The sequence below is a fragment of the Callospermophilus lateralis genome, chromosome 1 (genome assembly GCF_048772815.1).
Source record: "Callospermophilus lateralis isolate mCalLat2 chromosome 1, mCalLat2.hap1, whole genome shotgun sequence".
Lineage (NCBI taxonomy): Eukaryota > Metazoa > Chordata > Mammalia > Rodentia > Sciuridae > Callospermophilus > Callospermophilus lateralis.
This window is the reverse complement of record NC_135305.1, coordinates 89,331,834-89,352,072: the sequence shown is the minus strand read 5'-3', so window position 1 is coordinate 89,352,072 and position 20,239 is coordinate 89,331,834. Positions and strand designations below refer to the sequence as shown.

Genomic DNA, 20,239 nt, shown 5'->3' with positions numbered 1-20,239 from the left:
GACATTGTTCAGTGTCTGCTTCACCATTGATTGACCTTCAATATTTGGTAATACAAGCAACTTCTAAGAAGGTTTATTATAGCCTTTATCACCAGCCATGGATACCAATCAATTAAAATATTCTTTCAAAATAATTGTATTTTCCTTACAGTTCAAAATAATTTCATTATACCTTTTTTTCAGAAAGTAACGATCTTCCCCTGATATTAGTCTTTATATGTTACACAGTGTTAGAATAGCAAATATTTATTGACTATATCTAAAAGGCAGATAATTTCAAACATTAGGCCAGTTGAATAATGTAGTTTTTAACCCAAATGTCAGGAACAGCCCACAGGGACATGAAAGAAAAAAAAAAGTTTAGGGTGTGTTAGCTTTACAATGCCAAATCTACTTAGGATAAAAATTGGCAAGAGTGACTAGAATTTGCTTTTTTTTTTTTTAATCCTTTTGAATAATCCTGTGGAAAAAAGAACTACAGCAACAATTGAATGGAACATCCAAGGCTGCCCAATAGTGTTTTATTTTATTTTAATATCGTGGTGAATTCTGTGCTCATTAAAAGTAATGAACTGACTGACAGAGAGTTCAGAGGCTGACAGTCCCCAGAACACAAATAGCAAAGGCCAAGGCAATGAGTACCTTTCTATAAGTCCCTGTCAGCTTGAGGGACTAGAGTTCTGATGAGATTCAGAAGTCTGGTGCAGATGAGCCATTTGGTGATATTTCATGGCTTACTGACTCTGGCCCAAAGGGCTTGTTAAAAAGTCATCATTCAAACAAGCAGAGTCTACAGCTGTGTGGTCTCTCAATTCACTGTGGGGAGAGGGGCTATAGAGGGAAAGTTCTCAGAGTATCTGGGAGACCTTGGAAAAGAGATACAAGATAGGGAGAGAGGGTGCAACTGAAGGCCCTTGCTTGAAAATGCTAGACAGACCAGGATTCTTTGCCTCTTAGCGGAGGGCTTACAGGAGTTATAAAAGGTAATCACAATTCACATTCAGCAATCCAAGGAGCTATGGAAGTTTGAACCAAGACCAATGCTACAGAAAGTGCATTTCTTATTATGTGCCTAGTATTGTGCTTGCCATTGGCATTCAAAAGAAGTACATGATATCTCAAAGCCCACAAAGATCTTTTAATTTTTTGGAAAGAAAACATACATATACAACCAATTAGTGGGAAGAAACATTACTATAATAATGTCCTAATTGTGCAGAACAGAAAGTAAGTGTGAAAGAAGTTAGCAAATGGATGGATTACTGTGGGCCAGAGTTAATATCCCTGGGGCCTCTTTTACTCAAATGGGGCTTGGAACTCATCCCTTCCTATTACTTCAAGAAGTCCCCTTGAAGAGACGGAGAGAAGCCACTTTCCTTAAACCAAAACACCTGGATTTATATACTTCCCCACCCTCACCATGATTACAACTGACTCCTGTTAAAAATCTAAGTTTATACCTTTTTCTCCCTGTGAATGTTAACAATTAAGCCTCATTGTGGAGCCATGATATTGACATAGATGCTGATTGTCAAAACATCCAAATCATTCAAAGATCAAGGTCATAAACACCTACTGACTAGCAGGTATATGCAAGAATTTGAAGGAAGCCCTGTAGGGAATTCAATGGTGACAGATCTAATCTATACCTTCAGAGAGTCCATAATAAAGAAAGGAAAAGAGGTCAAGGAAGCAAAAATTGACCATGAGACAGGATAGACTCTAAAGGAGGGTTCCATTAATGTTATGATTATTATTTTAATGATAATCCCTCTAATTAACTGAGCATAGACTGGTGGCCTCAAATTTTGCTCTGTGCTATGCAGGTATCAGTGGCTTCAATCCTCATGCTTTCAATGCAACTTAGTTGATACCATGTCTCTTTCACAAATGAGAACTTTGAGGTTCAACTAATGTCTGGCATTTGCTTGGTACTGTACACAGGGTATGCAATCTGTGTGCATACTCAGAAGAGGCCCACACTTAGTTTAAGGCTTTACTGTGTGTCTGTCCTGAGATTCTTAAGAATTTTATTTTAGAACCTGTGTTTTGTAATTGAAGTCAATGGAACAATGAAGCCCGCACATGAGCAGAAGATAAGTGCATTCCCACGGGAGTGAAATGTTTTTACATTTGCCTTTAAAACTGGCATTAACATATAAAGATTAGTGGTAAAGGCCATGCTTATAGTTTAAATATTTACATTTTTCCTTATATGGAAATATGTTAAATATAAAATTAAAACAAAGCAAAACACCACTGGAAGCTGTGAAAGCAAGACCACTAAAGAAAAAAAAGTCTTCTTATTTTAATAGCTGTTTTAATATCTGCCTTTTTAACAAGAACCCTCATTTTTATTTTGCATTGGGATCTGCAAATTAAGTAGTCAGTCTGATCGTACACCTAGTAGATGAAAAAACAGAATTCAAACTTCACAGTTGTCTCGCTCACATAGCCTGCTTGAGATTACTGCTAGCTGAGTATTGAAGATTTAGGAAGGAGAAGGTGAAGGGAGAACCAGTGGCATGCTGAAGCTGGCTCAATCAGCCCTTCCCAGGTCCTGAGAAAAAACCAATTGTGTAATAGGCAGGGATTTTGCAAACCAGTTGTTTAACATAGCCATTGCTAAAAATTAGATTATATAATAAAACTAAATAAATTACATTAGAAACTAAGGTAATAAATAATCAAAACTCACTTCTTACTACTTGATGTAGGTTCCAAGGTTATTTCTGCCTATTATATCTGTACATTGGAAACACTTTGCAATGGTGGGCTACTGCCCATTTCTTTCCAACTCTGCATTCAGAGACCTTACATTGGCAGCTTAAATCAGCCATCCTGGAAGTATTTACAACATGGAAACCAACAAATGTTAAGGAGTCAGGCTTCTTATACTCCCTCTCTCCTTGCCACAGAGCCTGTTGTTAAATATTTACCAGCACACCACTGAAAAGAGGTACCTAAAATGCATCCTAAAGCACACACATTAGGTAAGAGAGCTTTAAAAAAGAAGGAAACAACTTGAACAAAGCAGAAAAGTGGAGGCTGGTTGCTTGGGGAAGAGTAATCTTTTATGCTGGGAAGGATATTTCACAAAACTAAAAATGTAAGCTGGGTTAGTACCACAGAGGAACCAGAATGTCAGAGAAAAGAGCAGGCACTGGGGCGGCCATTGAGTACTCTGAGTGTGGGTGCTGCCTGATGGAGTAGCTATCAAATCATAAGAAATATTTGGGGCATTTTGGGGACTTAAGTGAAGCTTTCATGCTCATTCCCGGCTATCGAGAGGAAATTCTCACTAAGTATGTCAGATCATGGACCCACCCTACTTACTAAACACAGCTGCGGTGGAAGAATGACTTCTCAGTGAGACAGCAGCCCAGGCCACAGGATCTTTCCTGAGCAAGGCCCAAAATACATCAATCCGGGAGAAGCATCGTCTCTCTCTAAGTTTCCGTCTCATTGGATATGTTTCTGTGCCATTATGGAAACAGTCCACTATCCCCAAATGGTCACAGAAATTGGAAAGAAATGGGATAAACAATTCCTTATGTAAATTACCCCCAAGGAAAATCTTCCTGACCTACTGGCCAGCATGAAATACTAAACAGATCTCCATGTTCTCAATTTAGTTTTACACGTAACAGCCAAGTTTACTTTGTTCTTCTTGAAAGCCAAATGAATTTAGCAGAATTAACATAGTAAAAAGAGCTGGAAAAACTAGAACCACCAAGATTTAGATCTGTGTGACCAAGGCCTAGAAGATCTCCAGCTCACCTGGAACTGAGAAATGAGGCCAACCAGCTGCTAGGACTTAAATTTGAGGAAGAGTGATTTTTCAAGGCTCATCGCTGGCTAAGCAAGCTGTGTGTTCCCTGGTGTTCAACAGAACTATAGAAAGGGAAGGCTGTAGGAAACAATAAATGCTAACAATTTCAAGCACAATGTGTTGATGGCCTTTGTTTTGCTTTTTCAAATTGAAGGTTTCCAAATAAAATGGAGACCCCAAAGGACATCTCTGTCCAACTGCCATATCAGTTGATGCCAAAGTAATGAGGCAGAGGCCCAGGGAGCTGCTTGCAGGAAAACGCTCAACTCATAAAGTGAGTGTGAAATTAATCCCAAATACTTCCAGCTGCCAAGATAGGCTCTAAAATTGGTTACAGGAAAGCAGCAGCAGCAGCAGCAGCAGCAACAGTGGAGTAGACATGAATCATACTTTGTGAACACGACATGTCCAATTTCTTCACCTAAACTTATTGTCCAATCTGCCTCCAAATCTCATGTGTGTGGCATGCAGAATCCAACTACTTGCTGTGTAGGTATCATTTAATGAAGGCTAACTGTGAGCCAGGCAATGCACTCCGTGAGATCATCATTTGGTCAGATAGGAATTGTTGATCCCCTCTGTCCTCACTTCCAGATGAAGAAAAGGAGCTTAGAGACATCGGAGCACATTGGCCATGGTGACAAACAGGGGCAGAAAAGTGTCAGGATTCCAATCTTGTCTTCTGATTTCCGATTGAGTTGTCCTGCCCCTTCTATACAGACACACAAATGTATACAGGTGGCCCCACAAAATAATGCTATGGATTTTTATATTGATAATCAAACAAAAATACTAAGGAAAAACACTACTCATATATTACATTCATCACAGACATAATTTTTCTACCATAGGGCTTTTAACATGGGGTCAATTTGAGCTGGTTGGTTTCTGCCCAAAGTTGCAAAGTCACAATAAAGGAAATAAGTTTATAATTTGTAAGGAGGAAAGTTAACATAATAAGTTTTCTTCTCTTAACAAGAGAAATATTATTATGTTCAATATAGCTCAAAAAAGGAGCTGGGCTCAGTGGTAGAATGAATATCTAGCATGCATGAGGCACTGGGTTCAATACTCAGCATCATATAAAAATAAAAAAATAAAGATATTGTGTCCATCTAAAAGTAAAAAATAAATATTAAAAAAATAAAAAATATATATAACTCAAAAATATGAAGATTTCAGATAAAGCATTTATTTTCTAGATCCGCTTATTTAATGAAGCCACTTTTTACATGGATGGTTCATTTGTTTTTTTCTAAATTTTACATTATAATGTTTCAAATGGTCTGAGAAAGTTGACATTCTATAATTGTCAACATCATTTGAGGATGTCAAAGGACCAGTCACTGAGCAAAAACTTTTTTACCAAGATTATTCCATTTAAATCTCAAAAAAGGCTGAGCACTGTAATGCACACCTGTAATCCCAGCTATTGAGATGGCTGAGGCAAGCAGATGGCAAGCCAGCCTGGGCAACTCAGGGAGACACTGTACCAAAACAACAAATTTTAAAAAGACTGGAGATATAGTTCAGTGATAAAATGTCCCTGGGCTCAATCCTCAGTACTGCAAAAAATAAAAAAATAAAAATTTAAAAATCTAATGAGGTAAAATACTATTATTGCTCCCATTTTAAAAATACTCTTATTTTTACTGAAAGGGTAAAATGTTAAGTGGCAGGGCCAGAACTCATAGTCAAGCAATATGACCCAAGAAATGTCACCATATAACAGTGCCTACATTAATTATCTGCCCACACATTGGGCTCACCCTCGGCAATATGTGGAACAAATTCTATCAGGAGCTTCCCAATGGGAGGTTTCAGTTTTGTTGACCTTCCAATACCCCAGATGAATTAATATAGATTTATTATAATAAAAGGCCAGCTTGGATAAATAAGAAAATGGATGAGTTTATACAACCCCTAGGGAAGAACGCAATAGACTGTGCTGGAACAGACAACGGCCTGGGAGCCAAGAAGATGGGACTTGCTACTAAGCAGCTCAACATGAGTTTTAAGTTTACTTCCCTTTCTTGGGCTTTAGTTTCATCATCTTGAAAATGTGGGAAATTGATCTCTAATATTCAACATGATATAAATATCTAATTCAAAAACTAGTTTGTTAAAAATATCTAATTTTTAAACTAGTTTGTTGTTTTGAACTATACAAGACACTTCTTCCTATCTATTTGGAGACACACATGAGGCTTCTTGTTTAATGTTTATTGACTTGGATTTTTTCATCTATAAATTATCATACAATTATGAGAATTAGACAAGAGTCAAAAATAGACAATAGCTAGTGTTGGCAAAGATGCAGAGAAATTAGAACACTGTACATTGCTGGAGAAATATGACATGGTATAGTCACTTCAGGAGACAAACTGGTAGTTCCTTAAAAAGTTAAATTACCACATGATCCAGCTATTCCACTTCTAGGTATATGCCCAAAATAATTTAAAATATGTATTTACTTAAAAAGTTGCTCATGAATTATGTTATTAGTCAGCTTTCTGTTCCTATAACAATTATCTGAGAAAACAACTTATAAAGAGAAAAGATTTACACTGGCTCATAGTTTGGGTTGTTTCAGAGCATGATCAATTGGCTGTCTTGCTTTGGGTCCATGGTGGCACATCATGGAAGGGAAAAATCATTTGACTCATAGCCAGGAAGCAAAAAAAAAAAAAAAAAAAAGGAAGAGGAAGGGTCCAGGGACCAATTATCTCCTTTAAGGACATGTCCCCAGTGATCTAAAGATCTCACACCAGACCTCACCTTCTAAAAGTTTCCATTACTTCCTAATGGTCCCAAGCTAGGATCCAAACCTCTATCTCATAGGCCTTTGGAAGTTATTATATAGCCAAGCTATAACATGAATAAAGGTTAAGAGAAGCAATATTTATGATGCCAAAAGGTAGAAACAAATGTCCACCAACTGATGAATGGATAAACAGAATGTGGCATGTCCACATGACATAATGAAATATTATTCAGTCATAAAAAGAAATGAATTATTTACACATGCTCTTATATGGATGAATCTTGAAAACATTGTACTAAGTAAGAGAAACTTATCACAAAGGACCACACACTATATAATTCCATTTGTTACCAAAAAATATAGACAATATCTTGCATCCTATCAGATCATAATGGAATGAAACTAGAAATCAATGATAAAATAAAAACCAGAAAGAACTCTAACACCTGGAGACTAAATAATATGCAATTGAATGGCAAATGGATAGCATAAGAAATCAGGAATTAAATACAAAAAAAAATACTTAGAGGGCTGGGATATAGCTCAATGGCAAAATGTCTGCCTTGTATTTGCAAAGCCCTGGGTTCAACCCCCCCAGTTCCATAAAAGACAGAAAAAAAAATCCTACCAAAAAAAATTGAGAATAGTGATAAAACATATCAAAATCTCTGGGACACTCTGAAGGCACTGCTAAGAAGAAAGTTCATTGTGTTGAGCTCATTCATTAAAAGAATAGAAAGTCAACAAATAAATAAGCTAACATTACATCTCAAAGACCCAGAAAAAGAAGAACAAATCAACACCAAAAGCAGAAGATATAAAATAATTAAAATCAGAGCTGAAATCAATGAAATTGAAATAAAAGAAACACTCCAAAAAAAATTGACAAAAGTTGGTTCTTTGAAAAAAAATCAATAAAATTGATAAACCCTTAGCTAAGCTAAGAGAGAAAACTCAAATTACTAAAATTCATGATGAAAAAAGGAAATATCACAACTGACACTACTGAAATACAGATGATAATCAGAACCTATTTTAAAAATCTCTAATAAAATAGAAAATCTTGAAGACACTGACAAATTTCTAGAAATATATAATTTACCCAAACTAAATCAGGAGGACATACACAATTACAACAGATCAACTTCAAGCTATGAAGTTGAAGATGCCATCAGAATCCTACCAACAAAGAAAAGCCCAGGACTAGATGGATTCTCAGCTAAGTTTTACCAAACCTTCAAAGAAGAAGTAACACCAAACATCCTCAAATTGTTCCATGAAATAGAAAAGGAGAGAACCTTTCCAAACTCTCTCTATGAAGCTAGTCAAAACCAGACAAAGACACATCAAGGACAGAAAACTTCAGACTAATATCCCCGATGAACCTAGATGTAAAAATTCTTAATAAAATACTGGAAATTGCATACAAAAACATATTTAAAAGATAGTGCACAATGATGCACTATGCACATGAAATAAGAGTTCATCCCAGGATGCGAGGCTGGTTTACAAATCAATAAACATAATTCATCACATCAACAGACTTAAAGAAATACAGGATTATCTCAATAGATGCAGAAAAAGTATTTGACAAAATACAGCATCCATTCATGTTCAAAACACTAGAAAAACCAGGGAAAGTAGGAACATATCTCAACATTTTAAAAGCTATATATGTTAAACCCAAGGCCAACATCATTCTAAACAGAAAAATTGAAAGCATTCCCTCTAAAAACTAGAACAAGACAGGGGTGCCCTCTTTTATCATTTCTATTTAACACAGTCCTTGAAACTCTAGCCAGATCAATTAGACAGGAAAAAAAAATTAAAGGGATATAAATAGGAAAAGAAGAACTCAAATTATCACTATTTGTTGATGACATGATTCTATGTTTAGAAGACCCAAAAAACTCCACCAGAACTCATAAAGAATTCAGCAAAGTAGCAGGATATAAAATAACACCCATAAATCAAATGCATTCCTATACATCAGTGATGAATCAACTGAAAGAGAAATTAGGAAAACTATCCCATTCACAATAGCCTCAAAGAAAATAAAATATTTGGGAATCAATCTAAAAAAAAGAGGTAAAAGACCTCTACAGTGAAAACTACAGAACACTAAAGAAAGAAATTGAAGAAGACCTTAGAAGATGAAAAGATCTCCCATGTTCTTGGATAGGCAAAATTAATATTGTCAAAATGGTCACATTACCAAAAATGCTATACAGATTTAACACAATTCCTATTAAGGTTCCAATTATGTTCTTCATAAAAATTAAAAAAAAAAACACTCATGAAATTCATTTGGAATAAGAAGAAGCCCAGAATAGCCAAAGCAATCCTCAGCAAGAAAGGTGAAGCAAAGGCAACAATACCAGACCTTAAATCATACTACAGAGCCATTCTAACAAAAACAACATGGCATTGGCACTAAAACAGATACATAGACCAACTGCCCAGAATAGAAGACACAGACACAAACCCACATGAATACAGTTATTTCATATTACACAAAGACACCATAAACATACATCGGAGAAAAGATAACCTCTTCAACAAATGGTTCTGGGAGAAGTGGAAATCCATATATAATAAAATGAAATTAGACCCCTATCTCTCACTGTGCACAAAACTCAATTCAAAGTGGATCAAGGACCTGGGCATTTGACCAGAGGCCCTGCACTACTAGAAGAAAAAGTAGACCCAAATGTCCATCATGTTGCCTTAGGAACTAAATTCCTCAGACTCTTAAAGCACAAGAAGTAAAATCAAGAATCAAGAAATGGGATGCTATCATCCCATTGCTTCTTCACAGCAAACAATGAAGAACATGAAGAGAAAACCTACAGAATGTGAGAAAATCTTTGCCACCTACACCTCAGATAGAGCATTAATCTCCAGTATATGTTAAAAACTCAAACAACAACAACAAAATAATCCAAACAATAAATGGGCAAAGGAATTCAACAGATACTTCACAGAAGAAGAAATACGAATGGTCAACAAGTATATGTAAAAATGTTCAACATCACTAGCAATTAGAGAAATGCAAATTAAAACTACACTGAAATTTCATCTCACTCCAGTCAGAATGGCAATTATCAAAGAATACAAGTGACAATAAATGTTGGGAAGGATATGGGGGAAAAGTACACTCATGTATTGCTAAGTAAGACTGCAAATTGGTGAAACTGCTCTGGAAAACAGGATGGAGATTCCATTCCTCAGAATGGAACCATCATTTGACCCAGTTATCCCACTCCTCAGTTTATACCCAAAGGACTTAAAATCAGCATACCGCACTCGCCTAGCATGCGTGAGGCACTGGGTTCGATTCTCAGCACCACATAAAAAAATAAAGATATTGTGTCTACCTAAAACTAAAAAATAAATTTTATAAAATCAGCATACCATAGTTATACAGCCACATCAATGTTCATAGTAGCTAAATTATGTATCCAACCTAGGTGCCCTTCAATAGATGAATGAATGAAGAAAATGTGGTACATATACACAATGGAATGTTATTCAGCCAAAAAGAAGAATGAAACTATGCCATTTGCCAGTAAATGGATGGAACTGGAGACTATCATGATTAGTGAAATAAGACAATCCCCCAAAAACCAAAGGTCAAATGTTCTCTCTAACATGCAGATGTTGACTCATAATAGGTGGGGTGTAGGGGTAGGTTCACTGGATTGGACAGGGAGGAATGGGGGGAAGGGGGGCTGGAAATGGGAAAGACAGTAGAATGAACCAGACATAACTTCCCTATGTTTATATATAAATACACGACCAGTCTAACTCCACATCATGCACAACCCCAAGAATGGGAAGTTATACTCCATGTATATATGATATGTTAAAATACATTATACTGTCATGTGTAACTAAAAAGAACAAATAAAATATAAATTTATAAAAAAATTCCATTTGTACAAAATGCTGTAAACACAGAAAATAGATTAGTAGCTGCTTAGGGTTGGGGTAGGTGATGGATAGAAGGGAGCAGGTAGGAACAGCTAATGGGCAGGGTCTTTTTTAGGGAGTATGAGGTGCTCCAAAATTAAACTGTGGTAATGATGGCATGACTCTGTGACTACAACAAAAATTCTTGAATATACTTTATGTGTGTGGCACTGGTGATCGAAAGCACCATCTAGGAAAGTGCTCAATTCACCTATATTCCCAACTCTTTTGTTTGTTTGTTTTGTTTTGTTTTGTTTTGAGACCAGATCTCACTAAGTTGCTATGACTGGCCTCAAACTTGTTATCCTTCTACCTCAGTCTCCTGAGTAGCTGAAATTAGAGACATGCATCATTACATATGAAGAATTACACATTTTAAATGGATGGATTGCACCCAATATAAATTGTATTTTAATAAAGCTATTAAAATGAGAGAAATAAAAAGTAATTTGAAGGGCTGGTGTTTAGCTCAGTGGTAGACAGCCTGCCTAGCATGCATGAGGTACCACATTTGATCACCAGGTTTGAGAATCTAAAAAAAAAAAAAAAAATGGAAAAAGTACTTTGAAAGCACTATTGACATAAGACAGATAAATTAATACAAATAAGGCACCTTTACTTATGCAACAATTTTGATGAGTTAACAGTTTTACCATACTGCATCCAGAGTTTAATGGCATTCTGGATGATTGAATAATCATGTAACTTTGGAGTCAATCAGATTTAAGTCTGAATACTGGCAATGCTACTTACTAGCTATTGGACCTTTGGCTAGTTAGCTTACCTCCCTCAGACCTAGTTTTCTCACCTATAAAATAATATTTAATAAAAGATTGTTAACATCCCTTTTATTCATTTATAACTTGTTTGGCTCCTGATTATTTCTTAGTACTCCCCCTAATAGTTTACAACTTATTTCAAATTAGTTATACCAGATAAATACTGCTGTTTATTAATAATGACATCCAAAAAGGAGGACCTTTTATTGGTACTTGAGGCACACTGCCAAGTACTCTCTCAAAGTGAGGCAGAACAGCGATCACCCCCTTTTTCATTACCCTCCCTCTATGATGGCTCAATGGGATATTGCTCATTTTGTAGATAATTCAAAGCAAAAAATCATGGGGCTGGGGATGTGGCTCAAGCGGTAGCGCGCTCACCTGGCATGCGTGCGGCCTGGGTTTAAGCCTCAGCACCACATACAAACAAAGATGTTGTGTCTGCCGATAACTGAAAAATAAATATTAAAATTCTCTCTCTCTCTCCCCCTCTCTCACTCTCTCTTTACAAAAAAAAATCATGAGACTCCATATCAAATATATTACTAAAAGCCCTGTGAGTTACACATTTGAATTCCCTTATTGTCCTCCTTTAGCATTTCTTTTCAAACATGTACACACAGACACACAACTTTGCCTGGTATGACTTGTTCTCTAACAATCCTCTGATGCTTGTTATTCAGGGAGGTATGCATTGTTTGATTTTCTTTTATATCTTATTGAAAATGCTAAAAAAAATTGCACACCATGAAAACTAAAGGGAAAATAAAACTCACATTCAAAAAACTCAGAAAATTTCAGTATAAAAAGAACAACTGATAAGCTCCTAACATGCTCACAATTTTCCAGTATCAGGAATACAGTGGGTGTCCCATAAGTGCTGGCTGAACTGATAAAGTTCAAAGACACCCCCTCCCCCCAAAAAATCCAGCACAATTAAAAACCATAATACCAAAATGCCTCTTAAATCCTATACACCCTGTCAGGCTACCAGTTTGAATGGAACTGAAGTAATGTCACCTAGAAACAATGGACCTACCTCAATACAGCTGTCATCTACTTAAAAAAGAAAAGAAAAAAAGAAACTGCTCCATTTCACCCTTAGCCATAGCTGCCTAACACCAAGGTACAGACAGCTCTAATGACTGTTGAAAAGAATTTATTCTTCAGATGGCAGCTCTCTTGTTAGCAAGATACATTTTCAGTCTAGGAGAGATTTGGAAGCTGGCAGGAAATAGGACATACTTCCCTCTCAACAGTGCTATTTGCAATGGCATTTGCTACAGACTCCAACCAAAGAGCTTGTAATAAGGAACAAGAAAAAGTTTACCAGGTCTAAACTTTTACTTTGGCTGAAAAGATCCAATTTGTATACAAAATAATTGTTCTTTTCCAAAAGAAAAATGAAATGCAAGTTAAAAAGGAAAAGAGAAAAGGCATGGAGATGGTTTAAATGCCAGAGTAGCACATTGGAAGTGTTGGATAGCAAGTGTATAACTAATTTACTAACCACGTGTACTCATTACCTGCAGATGAACTTCCAGCTAAATAAAAGAGAACAATGGAGTTTTTATGTTGAAGGCATAGCAAGAATCTAATTCTTATCTATTTTTGCTACTATGTTAATTTATCAAAACAGAATATGAGGACTGAATTATATTCTACTGCACCTACAATGAAGAGAAAGCCTAAAATTCTCCTTTACCATGTGTTTTGCTTATGAAAAATGAAAACTTAGATTAGAATACATTTTTAACCATGGTACTTGTCTGGGTATCTAATAAAATAACAGGAAAAATGTATACATTCAGGAAAAAGTTCAGTCACACAAATTATGTCTTCATAGAAAGAGACATATTCATTGATTAAACCACCTGATGCTTCAGAACACCAAAGTATGATCACTGTGACTCTTAGAAGTCACGATGGTTTTTCTGATCCAGGAGTAGAATTTTCCCTGACATCAATCTACAGTTGCCAAATGCCTTCAGTAGTCACATAAAACTGGTCTTAGAAAAACAAATTATTCCTGAGAAATTTCTTTATACCGTGTACTATAGAACACTTTTTTCTTTTTCAATATTCTGCCCAGAAGAGTATAAAAGGTAGGCAGTGCTAGGATATAGACTTTGGCTGAGGCTTTTAAAATTTATACCATTGATACATAAAAATGTTAAATGAGAGAGACAATAAATCATTTACAAGTGACATAGAGACAAATTTTGCTATTTCTGCAAAGCTTACTCACCAAATAGACATGTAACTTAATCAGCTGAAAGGAAACTAACTCCAATGCTTGGCTAATATAAAGCTAAAAATACAACTGATCTCAAGTCTGATTACTATTTTTACCTTTTTTCCCCCTCTGGCTGACCAAATTTTTACCCCTTTCCATAAAATTATCTACCTATAGCCAAGTGAGACCCAAATTTTAAAAATAATAATTAATGGAATCAAGTTGTAAAAAGAAGAATGAATGTTCTCTGGACTATGGTTACTCATTGAGCAGATTGCTATTAAAGTTGGAATCCATGGTTGGCAATGTCAGAGCTCATTTTACAAGCTCTGGAGAATGCCACAGTTATCACTCTCCAAAAACAACATCCACAGGTCTGATCTGAATAGTTTCTAAGTTTAGAATGTTTCAGGCCACATTCTTACATGCAGACATGTTGGTAATTATGTAGCCACCCACACAGCCTTGAGTGCCATCTCCAATGAAGGCAAATGATAGGCAGTTGGCTGGGTATCCTTAGTGCATTCTTTTACCTAAGGTCACAGATCAATTAGGGCATGATCAATTAGGGCATACTGATGATGATACACCTAAAGTGGCAAAAAAAAAAAAAAAAATGGAGCCTAGAGACCCCAACAATGCTGGTGATATTATACATTATTTCCTCAATTTCAGTTTCACAGGTGAAAGTGACATTTTCAAAAAGCGAAACTGCTGTTTTTTTCTATGAATCTTCTTTTAAGACATCCATTTTTTCTGGAGGGTCTATTTCTCTTGAAAATTTGTGGTTTTATGTTTCTGCATTTTTTAGGTAGAAGATACAGCTGTATCCCTACTACCTGTTAGTACTTTGGCTAGGCATGCTACAGAAGGCATACATGGCTAGAACACATGGAAATAATATAAAAGGCAACCAGTGGAGCTGCCTGGTTTCACATGGAGTGAAACTAGGGCAAACTGTGGGTACTTCTATGATCACTGACTATTGGGACATTCTATTGGAAGAGGCTTTGCTGAAGATACATGGTGCCTGATTTCTACAGTACTGTAAACTCTTCCAGGTCTTTTATTTGCTGAACCCACCCACAGCCTGTGCTTCACAGCAGGCATTCAATGCATATTTGTTATACTGAAGTAAATTAAAAATTCTGATGACTCAGTAGAACCAGAGTATCCATTAAGATGGTCATTTACAGGATACTTCTTGGTAAAGGGAAGTCCATCCCTACATTCCAGATGAACAGGACCAGGACCTACTATCTTTGAGAAGTTTTTATAGGCAATGTTTTCTATTAGGCTTACCATAGATTGTAAACAACTGGGCTCTACTTTCATACCTTTGACATGTATTGCGTTACAATAGATTCCTAAATTCATTTGGTTTAAGTCTGTAATTTAACTTTAAAATTCATCACCATAGACAGAGTCACATGATATGAGCCTGTAAGTCAGTTTAAGCTACATTTAAGGGCAGGGTTTCTTGGTTTGCTCATCAATGACATTTAGGGCCAGATAATTCCTTGCTATGGGGGCTGACAGGTACTATAGGAAGTTTAGCAGCATACTAGACTCTTATACTAGATGCATCCCACACCATTAGTTGGCATTATTGTTGTTAATTATTCCCTGTCTAAACACCCAACCAACACATGACCACAAATGTTTCCAGACATGGTCAAACATCCCCCTGGAGGAAAAATCACCCTGTTGAGATCCACTGGTCTGGAGTCAGTGAATTCATGCTCAAAACAGCTATCCTTCTTATTACAAGCAAAGCCCACAAAGAAGAAGGGGCTATCACAAGCACTTGCATTTAGGCTATGGGTATCCCAAGCAACACTGGAGAATTTTAATTACCATACTAAATGTCAGAAATTAGTTTTGATTGGTGAGATCAGAAGTTTGATGAATGGCATTATAGATATTAGAAACAAGTTAACTAGCAAAATCAGTGTTATTCAAGACATGTCTTTTTATACTCCTGCTCTCCTTTGCATGAGCAGGGTATATGAATCCAGAAAGATATGGATGAGCTAGGTCCGAGGCTTTAGCCTGTGTCCTGCCTTTAGAGAAGCAGATTTCTAGCTATTTGATGCCCAATATGAGGAAAAATAATCTTTCCCTGGATTACTATACAATCTGCCTCAAGTGAACCTTTCCAGAAAGGTGGTGGTAGTCTAATATGCAAAAGACAGCACTCAGTCTTTCATATAGGCTGTACAGATTATTCTGTGTTCATAAAAGTTTATTTAGTAAAAATCTTGATGTATGACAAAATTTGACATGAAACTTCCCTTCATTATAACCAAGGAAAGAGGCAGTGGAGAAACAGCTTATTCTCATCCAGCTCAAGTTTTGGGATAGCTATCTTTACTTACAGAAAAGAATTTAAGAGTTGTGCATAACCAAATTGGAAAAGGTAGTGTACAACATCGGGTCTGTGCTAAGTGATGGGGAGACATGTGATTTAGGAACTGCCTGTGAAGAACCAACAGCCTGAACAAGAAAAAACAAATGTATTAAAAAGAAAAAAACAGCTGCTACTTACTGCATGTCTGCTGTGTGCCAGGGAGTCTTGTGAGTGTTGTGTATATTATTCTTAAATCATTTAATAACCCTCTAGGTAATTATTATTTTTGAATGATGAAGAAACCAAGATTCAGAGAAGTTAAGCAACTTGGTCAAAATCATACAGCAGGATCAAGATTCAAACCAGGTCTATCTAAAACCCACAAAGCAGAAATATTTCCCACCATACCATGCTGCATCCTTAGACACATACACAAACACACACACAGAGAGAGAGAAAGAGAGAGAGAGAGAGAGAGAGAGAGAGAGAGAGAGAGAGAGATACAGAGAGAGAAACAACCCTACCTACCTACTTATATACATAAACTGGATGAAAAATGCTATGCAAATGACTGCTAGATTGAGTTGATATGAGAAAATCTTAAAATGTTTTTCCCACCAACTGACCTCTTGAGGATGACGGGATCTGATTCCTTTGTTTGTCAATCTTAAATAAACATATATTTGAAGGCTTTAATGACTATGGTTAAGAAAAGCATGAGTTCTGGACATTACTCTTTGCCTTCCATCTACATCTATATTATCTGCAAGGTCCTGTAGTCATTTGAGCTTGTAATCCCTGAAGTAATCATAAATTTCAAACATAAAAAGCTACACAGGTATGGAAAAGCAGAGATCTATCTCATCACCAGTGATTAAAACAAATCTAGACTCTGTGGGATTGATCCTAACAGAGAGACCCTTAACTTCTTTCAGCATCAGTTTTATCCTCTGTAAAAGAGGTGTTTGACATGAAGATTAAATGAGATACAACATAAAATAAGATTATCACAGTGCTTAGCACACAATAAGCTTCAATGAAAGTTGGCATTATTGTTATTAATTATTTCCTGTCTAAACACCCAACCAACACATTATTTAATAAAACAAAGCAGAAATAGCATATACCTGAAGATGATAATATCCCCTTTTGCCTTTATATCTCTAGTTTACCAAATTCCAATAATTTTAGTATCTCTTCATGAGACTGATTTTCACAAAGGTATATACATTGCTTACCAAAGAATATGGCATAATCTCCACACCTCACTCTCTCAAAGCACCTTGTATGTTTCCTTTTATTTTATCCATCACATTTAGAATTACTTAATACTTTCAAACTCTGTAAGGACAATATTGTGAAAGATTATACAGATCACTGGGGACTGCTCACCACAAAACATCCAAGATGTCAGAAATCCATTGTGAAGGAATTTGAGAATGATAAACTGAACACAGTCACACCTCAGTTTACCAGTTTTCAAGGTATTTAGATATTTCTCCCCTTTTATAACAGCTATTGTCAGAACAGAGAATAGGAAGGTCTTAGTCATCAATACTTCTTTGATAAGTTATTAAACATCCAAAGTTCCCTTCTACTTACTGGAGAAAACTTAGCCAATTTTAGCAACAAAAAACTTAGCATCAGATTCGCTTAAAAAGTTTAAAAAGCCAAAATTCTAGACTGGTCTTCTATGGGTTGAACCTTCTCTAATTAAATTTCTTTCAAGAAGAAAACTCTTACTTATATTCACCAACAAAGTTTCTCATAAAGTTTTAGCCCAGGTTTTCTCAAAAGCTGTCATTATAGAAATTCCAAGTGGTAATTTTGATCTTAAGAAGTTCATACTGAATGTTATTGGGTGTTTCAGACACATACCTGTTATCAATCACTGCTAATGTTCTACTAAAATACAAGCAAACCATTCCTTAATAGAAACTATTTCTAGCAATTTGTTGAATTCTTCTACTCTGGAGAAAAATAAACTCTAAAATTAATGAGACTAGGGGAAATGAGTTTGGCAATCATAAAATCAAACTTCTAAGGCTAGATCATAAGATATCTACATCACACATTGTCTCCATTCCCTGGATTATACATTCTTTGAAATAAGGACAGGTCCTTATTTACAGCAAATAACACTATTCAATACATTCATCTGAATTCAACTGACTAAATTTGAAAATACCTTCAGAATCACCTCATCCAAGTCCCATTTTTAATGTAAAACACAAAAAGTTCTAAGACACAGAAAGATTTGATCACAGGAGTTTAGTGCTGAATCCATGTCTAATCCCTCATAACCATGTCCTCCTCTAAGGATTTTACCTATGCAGACTTATTTCGTATTTACAACAATTTTATGAATCATGTAGCTAAAGAATCTAAAGCCCCCAATTTTTGAGGAAAGAATGCAAAATGCGAAGGTCAAAGAGAAGGTTAAAAGGGAAAACTTCAGGCCTAAACTTTTGTTCTTGTGGCACAAAGAATTTAAAATATGCTACGCATTACCACAAGGCATGAGCTAGGAAGGCAGAAGTGAATCCACTCCAAGTGTGCAGAGCAGATGGCACAGAAGAAAAGGGAAACATAGATGTGGCCTAAAAAGAGATTGCTATGAGGTGGCATAGTGTAGGTGTCTGGAGACAGGAGAGGAACTTGCAACTGGTAGTGGCAGGTGTCTCCATAAAATTGGATCCTGGTCTGGCTTTGATTTTCCATTTCTCCAAAACTTAGTAATTAATTATCTTCACTATCAGTTTTATAATTTGCCAAACTGATTTCATATATTGTTTCCAATCATCTCTGACACTGCGATTATTTTTTCTGTGATCACTAGGCTGTGATATTGAGATATCATGATGAAATGTTATCCTTACTTTAAAGGAGTCTGAAAGGGCCCAAGCCTTACCATTTCTCAGGCTGGACATACGGTGTTCACTGATGGCCAGGAATGACACAGTTCAGAAAGGACAGAGTCCTAGACACATCTGGCCATTCTCACCAGAGATCCTGGGATGAGGGGGCTCAAAGAGTGAAACAAGATGGAAGGAGAAAGAAATGGCCCTGATCTCTTCTCTAGCAGCAAAAACCTGCCTAAAAGTTGCTCCATGGAGTATAAAGAGCATTAGTGCTGGGGTCAAAATTTGAGTCCAAGTTCTGACATTTGACCTCAGACAAATCATTCTATTTTTCTACACAATTCTGTTTTTCTAATGTGAAAGAAGCAAAATAACACTAACTTGCCTCACAGAGTTATTGTGAGGGTCAATTAAAATAATGTATGGAATAAATTTTATTAAACTATGAGATAATTTAAATGTCAGCTATCATTATACTGGAAGAGTAAGTAATTTAACATCTCCACATATTCTTCATTAATATTTTACAAACCAAGGCCTACTCCTCAACTAATGTAATTACAAGGAAGACATATAAAATCAGTAGCTATTCTGGGGATGGGGGGAAAACAGCATCTGGAACAAATTACAGTTTAAGAAAAGGGAAAACCAATGAATTACAACGAATCCTAGGCTATGTCTTTAAACAAAGACTACTATTTATGAGTAAAGATTCGCCAGATTATACAGTACAGAGGGGACATTCAATAGTCACAAGGTGAGGATCAAAAGATTTTCAATATTGAAAAGCTTTATAATAAAGAAAGAAGTTTTGCTTTCGGTAACACTGGTATTGAATTTCAATTTATAAAATAAAACATAGTCACTGACTCAGGACATTCACATGATGAAGATTTGAGGTAAGATACTACCTAACAAATCACAAACTCAACTCATGTGAAATCAATGAAGCATATTTTTTTTCACTGGTGAGAGCACCTGTGAGTATCAGCCCTCTCCTCTTAAGCAGCTGGAGGGAATTGGAGGTGGGGGAGGAAAAATCCCCTTTTCAACCTAATGGCTAGCAGGGCTACCTGTGAACAGGCAACTGGTTTGCTGCTTGAAGAATCCTGGGACTTTTCAGCATCTATCAAAACAACAATAACAGAAGCAAGAAGTTGGCCTCTAATTTGACTCAAGGTTCTTGACTTTGTCCCCTAAACCCCACAATGCTGATATTAACCTCTGCCTTAAAATCTACATGTCCAAGTTAGGCAAAGTTCTTAATATGCAAAAATATGAAATGACACTCTATTGGGAGGGTTTCCTCACTTTAAAGAGTGATTCTTAACAGGATCCTTCTTAAGTTTAGCAACTCCCTAAGGGCAATGAAAACAGAATTAGATTTTAAACAAATCTCATTTCCCTACGTTTTTTTTCCTCCAAAGCAGATTGTCTGACTGTTG

General features: G+C 36.2%; 1 protein-coding gene across 3 annotated transcripts in view; it reads right to left on the bottom strand.

The window, feature by feature from the left end:
- The window catches only part of Bbs9 (Bardet-Biedl syndrome 9), a 462,827-nt gene that overhangs the window by 111,398 nt on the left and 331,190 nt on the right, over nt 1-20,239 (bottom strand). The window lies entirely within an intron of this gene.